Below are 6000 nucleotides of genomic sequence, written 5' to 3' on the forward strand. Positions count from 1 at the left end.
TTCGTAGATTTCTCTCCTTCTCCTCCTCCTCCTCCTCTTCCACACCCTCCTCTTGTCGCCCACCCCTTCTTCCCTGTGCTGAAAACTGAGTTCCGGCCCTGTGCATGCAGAGAATACACCATGCCACAGAGCTACTTTTTCTTCAGGAAACACTCCTTTCTGACCTTCCTCTCTGTCTATGGATTCATTCTTATAAAAACCCCGGTTCCTCCCCGCCCCTTACAATTCAAAGGGACTTTCTTCTTAACCTCTTCTGTGGGCGTTAACTCATGACAGGATGTGCTCAAATTAAATGCTCACAAAACTCAGGGTCTGATCTCCTCCCACCCTCAGGCTGGCCTCTCACTTGCCAATGTATTTTCAGGACAGAGGGTCGTCGGCAATCACTGGGTGGGGATTGATAAGTGGGATTCAGGCTTGGGGAGCAAGTACTCAGTCTCGTCTGTGACTATGATTAGCCCACAGGGAGAAGTGCCTGGCATGTCTCCTATCCCTGATCTTAAGGTCAGTGGCACCGGCAGTCATGAGAGATCCGTCTCCCTTTGAATTCCTAGCCTGGGTTTTCTCCTTCGATTCTTGTCTTGGGTGGAGCTTGAGGGCAGTTGTTGTCAAGAGAGTCAACATGGAAGGGCAGTGGAAAGGAGCGGGCCACATGCTGAGCTCTATAAGGAAAATAGCAGTTGGGGGGCAGGATGTCTTAGTCAGGGTTTCTATTCCTGCACAAAACATCATGACCAAGAAGCAAGTTGGGGAGGAAAGGGTTTGTTCAGCTTACACTTCCACATTGCTGCTCATCGCCAAAGGAAGTCAGGACTGGAACTCACACAGGACAGGAAGTAGGAGTTGATACAGAAGCCATGGAGGGGTGCTTCTTGCTGCCTTGCTTCCCCTGGCTTGCTCAGCTTGCTTTCTTACAGAATCCAGGACCACCAGCCCAGAAAAGGCACCACACACAATGGGCTGGGCCCTCCCACCTTGATCACTAGTTGAGAAAATGCCTTACAATTTGGTCTTAATGGGGGCATTTCCTCAACGGAGGCTCCTTTCTCTGTGACAACTGCACCTTGTGTCAAGTTGACACACAAAGCCAGCCAGGACAGGGGGCTTTTGCACACCCGCCGTTTGCCAGTGTCCCTTCTTACGTCTCCTGGTGCATTCTGTTTGGAAGGCAACTCCATGTCCGCACTCTGCACAGGGTTAGCAGCAAAACATGCGTGACAATAAAGGGAGTTTGCTTGAGTCTGCTGGGCTTGTTCTTCCAAAACATCAACAAGCAAAAGTGACTGGCACCTAGGTCAGCAAGCTAGAAATCTGAATTCAAGACACAGCAGGACCAGCCACCAGCTTCACCCAGTGCGACTGTAAGGTCACTCCCCTGTTGCAGTGAGGATGCTAATCTAATGGGATCAGGATCCACTCTAAGGATCTCAGTTACCGAACACACTCTGGTGTGCTGGGGCTTTCAGAGGACATATTATAATGAGCATTATGTCCTAGGAGGAGCCTGAACACCTCCATGACCGCTTACACCGCCACCAGCAGGTAGCTCTGTGTGGTGACAGTCTGCGTTCTAGAGGCCCAGCGCTGCCCTTCTGACTGGTGCACATTCCCTCTGTGGTGACATGGGGATAAAATGCAAGCCCCAGGATTCAGGGAGATGACTTAGCATGTCATGGTGCCTGGTGCCATTTTCCAATACTCTAGCTGGATTCGCTTCTTGGGGGTCCCCAAAGACACGTCATCCAGAGACGAGTCGGTTGCATTTATTTCTGGGAAGTGGAGATAGTATCTGCTGGGCCAGTGGATCATAGCCACGCTAGGACATCTTTCCATCTCCAGGCTCCTTGGGCCTTCAATTCTTCGAGGTTCTCCAAAGAATAGCAGAAGCAACATCTCCTCTGGGCTGAGGAAGGAAGACAGCTGAGGAGTCTCCATCTTCTCAGGACGCATGCCATAGACAAGCACAGGGTGGGGAGAGGTTGGCAGAAGGTACCAGTGTGGCTATAATGGCTGAAACAGGAACACCCCAGCCTTGGACTAAAGCCACGGCTAGAACCACCAGCACAAATGCCCTATTCCAGCGATTGTCAGGTCCCCTGGCTGGCTAAGGGGACCTCTTCATTTGTCAAGCTTCGGAAGCGCTTGCTAAGAGCAGCTAACGGAAGCAGCATCAGATGAGCTGGGAGCACTCCAGACAGGCTGGGAGCACTCTACTCTCTGGTCCCCTTAGACAGTGTGTGGAGAACGCGTCCCTGAGAATGGGGAGGGGTTTCCCAATCTGAAGGGTATTGTAGGCCGATATAACACGGCCTTTCCAAGCCTTACTGATCCTCTGAGATTTGGGTTCTATGGTTTCATAGGAGAGAGACAGCTGACAGTACATTTTGTGCTCTCATGACATGGGGCAAAGTGACCTGTCCATGACAGGGTCCCTACATCTCCGGACCTTGCCTTTTCTTGCCTTTGCACTGCTGGTTCCTATCTTCTCCAGAAAGTGACAAAAGAGGAAGAAGTGACAGAGGACAAACTTGTTTGAGTTATTTGGGTATTTTATACTCAAAAGCACCACCTGACACACACACACACACACACACACACACACACACACACACACATCTTTTCCCAGTACAGCAAGAAGTAGGCCAAATAAACCAGCTACTCTGTGGCTGAGGTTTTCATAACTGAGGTGGTTATAAGTTAAATTATTAAGGGCTGGAGAGATGACTCAGTGGTTAAGAGCACTGCCTGCTCTTCCAGAGGTCCTGAGTTCAATTCCCAGCAACCACATGGTGGCTCACAACCATCTGTAATGGGATCTGATGCCCTCTCTTCTGGTGTGTCTGAAGACAGCTTCAGTGTACTTACATGTAATAAATAAATAAATCTTACAAAAATAAGTTAAATTAAAAAAATTTAAGAGTGTGTGTGTGTGCATAAGTGTGCACACACATGCCATGCATGTGAACATGCAGATGCCCACACCCATATACCCACATACAGGAGGCCAAAGCATCTCTGGATCTGACCGTTTCTGTCATCCAATGCTATAGGAGTATCCATCCCTGCCCAGCTTTTTACGTGGACGCTGGGGATTCCAACTCGAATCTCATGCTTGTAAAGCAAGCACTCTGACCCACTGACCCACTGACCCACTGACTCCCAACCCCAGCAACGGGATTCTCTACTCAGGGAATCTCTCCTTGAGGCTTTGCTGGGCTCTAAGAAAGGACTGTTGAACTAGAAGTGGGTTGAGAAGTCCCCCGACCCCCGACTGTGCATGAAGGTGTTTTGTTCTCTTCACAATCAGCCAGCCTTTGAGCCTGGCGGAAGTCCCTCCCCATCAACTTGGAGGTCCCATGGTCTCTTTCTTTGGTAGCCTCATCTTGGGTCTGCCCAGAGCCCAGGAGTGGCTTTCATCAGAATAAGACTGATTTCTGCCCTGTTATCTCCTGGCCCTGGGTGCTTGCTATCCAAATCTTGTTTTCTTGGCTGAGTTTAGTAGCTGAGGATTTCCTGGGGTTAGGGTGGAGGTGGGATGAGGTGGGACCCACTACATGGGGCCTGCTCTGTCTGTCTGGACCCTCAGTTCCTGAACTTCTGTAATGATGCTCCAAGTCACCCCAGGGCACGGTGAACCTAGATGCTCTGTACTCCAACCATTAGGATTTGCATTTCCTGTCCACCCTTCCCCCCACTTCCACACAGTGGCTAGCTAAACCTAACAAATTCATCTTCGTGGTCCCCGATTTGCGCTGTCAAGCTTTAGGGTTGAGCATGCCGGTCTCAGGACCCAGGGAAGCTCTGTCTTTGACTTCAGACTGTGGCCTCTCCTAGGAACAACTTTGTCTCTCCTCTTTGACCACCACCATAGTGACGGCCCTGCTTGCCTCACTGAGTCTAAGGTCGTAGCTGAAATATTGCACCAGCTTCCTCACTGAGCCTACGTTCCTAGTCCCACAACTTTGGACCCATTCTCTCGTTAAACGTCCAAGTATTTTATGTCTTCATAGCTGCGACATCCCTAGGGTCTACCATTTTGACCCTTGCCTTACTGACATCTCTTTTGACCCTTCTCTTACTGACATGGCTCTGTTCCCTTGAGCCATGAGTCTTCTTGGATGTGTTCTTTAATTTCTTCCCTGAATGCTTTGTCTCACACTGCCCTCTCTGCCCTTCTCGTGGATCTCTTGAGATCATTTACCAAAGATCTTACTAAGCTTGGGGAACACACAGACAACTTGCCCTCTGTGTTACTCCCGGCCGCTCTTGAACCAACCTTAGGCAAATCCAGGGGGATCTTTTTGAGAACTGCTCCGGGCCTTGGCGATGCAAAACCAGACTCTCAACTCCTCTCAAAACAACTTCACTTTTTAATTAACTGGAATTGTAGAGGAGACTTCTCGGTGCTGTAGGAGATCCTTCCCCTCTTGGTTTAAGGAGACTCGCTGACTTTTCTCAAAGTCACTTCTCAGGCCACTGATACAAGCACGTCCATAACTTTGGGCTAATACTGATTACCTTTGTTGTGTGAACTGATCAGATTCTGTGGAGTGTCTGTTTGTTTGTTTGTTTTGGTTTATTTTGTTTTGATAGTCCAGTCAAAAGTCACCCTGTTCTCCTTTGAACGCCAGCGTTTTATTTCTTGGAGCCCCTCTTCTGCTTTCTTCTATTCATTAATGTTGCAGACACGCAGGTCTTGCTGTTGGAGCAGTCACTGTATTTGGATTGGTTATGATGGTGAACAAACTGACAGGTGCGGACAGTGACCCCTGACCTCACAGAGATTATGGCATGCAGGGCCAGGGAGAGACTGAACAACTTAAACTGAATACAAAGCAATGCACGTGCAGTGTCAGACACCAATGGGCTGTGGAGGATTGAAAACAAGAATTCGGATCGGAAGTGTTACAGCTCTTTTAGAATTTGTCTAGTAGGTTTTCTGACTTCGGTCGGAAAAAAAAAAAAAAAAAAAAAAGAATTCGGATCGGAAGATCTTACAAATGTGACCAGTTTGAATATAGATCATTTTGAGATTTTAATTTGTAAGAGAACATGTATGCATGCCTGCATGTGTGTGTGTGTGAGCGAGTGAGTGAATGTGAGTGTGTGTGTGAGTGTGTGAGTGTGTGTGTGAGAATGTGTGTGTGAGAATGTGTGTGAGTGTGTGTGTGTGAGAATGTGTGTGTGAGAATGTGCGTGTGAGTGTGTGTGAGAATGTGTGTGTGAGTGTGTGTGAGAATGTGTGTGTGAGTGTGTGTGTGAGTGTGTGTGAGAATGTGTGTGTGTGTGACATAGCACGCATGATGGTCAGAGGACACCCTCTGGGGTTAGTTGGTCCTTGCCCTCTACCTTGTTTGAGAGAGGGTCTCTTGTGACTTACAATGATGACCACTAGGCTAGCTGACCCATGAGCTTCTAGAGATCCTGTCTCTCCTCTCAGTCTTGTAATAGTTTACAGACACTTGTCTCTGCACCCAGCTTTCTGTGGGTCCTGGAAATCTGAGCTCAGGTCCTCTCCTTACACAGCAAGCACTTTCCTCACTGCTCTAATTGTGATGTGCCTTTTGGTTTAAAAAAAAAAAAAAAAAAAAAAAAGAAGTCTCTAAGGAGTAGAAAGTCAGTGAGGTAGAGAGCCACTCCCCCATAATGTCTTGGGTAGAGTCTTCCTGCTGTGAGCAGACATTATGACCAAGGCAACTCTTATGAGGACAACATTTAATTGGGGCTGGCTGACAGGTTCAGAGGTTCAGTCCATTTTCATCAATGCAGGCATGGTGCAGGAGGAGCTGAGAGTTCTACATCTTCATCTGAAGGCTGAAGGGGAAGACTGACTTCCAGGCAGCTAGAGTGAGGGTCTTATAACCTACACCCACAGTGACACACTTACTCCGACAGGGCCACACCCTCTAATAGTGCCACTCCCTGGGTGGAGCATAGACAAACCGTCACAGTCACTGTCAGAGAATACTTGTATTGCGCACCAAGCTTCGTTCTGCAGAT

At 48.5% G+C, this 6000-nt stretch overlaps 1 non-coding gene across 1 annotated transcript; it reads left to right on the forward strand.

Annotated features, from left to right (window-relative positions):
• Positions 1 to 4900: 4900 nt before the first annotated feature.
• Positions 4901 to 4960, forward strand: LOC120097666 (U7 small nuclear RNA). The gene has a single exon (XR_005495214.1). It is a non-coding gene; the product is annotated as a U7 small nuclear RNA (small nuclear RNA).
• Positions 4961 to 6000: the final 1040 nt, after the last annotated feature.

Source organism: Rattus norvegicus, chromosome 16 (assembly GCF_036323735.1).
Source record: "Rattus norvegicus strain BN/NHsdMcwi chromosome 16, GRCr8, whole genome shotgun sequence".
Lineage (NCBI taxonomy): Eukaryota > Metazoa > Chordata > Mammalia > Rodentia > Muridae > Rattus > Rattus norvegicus.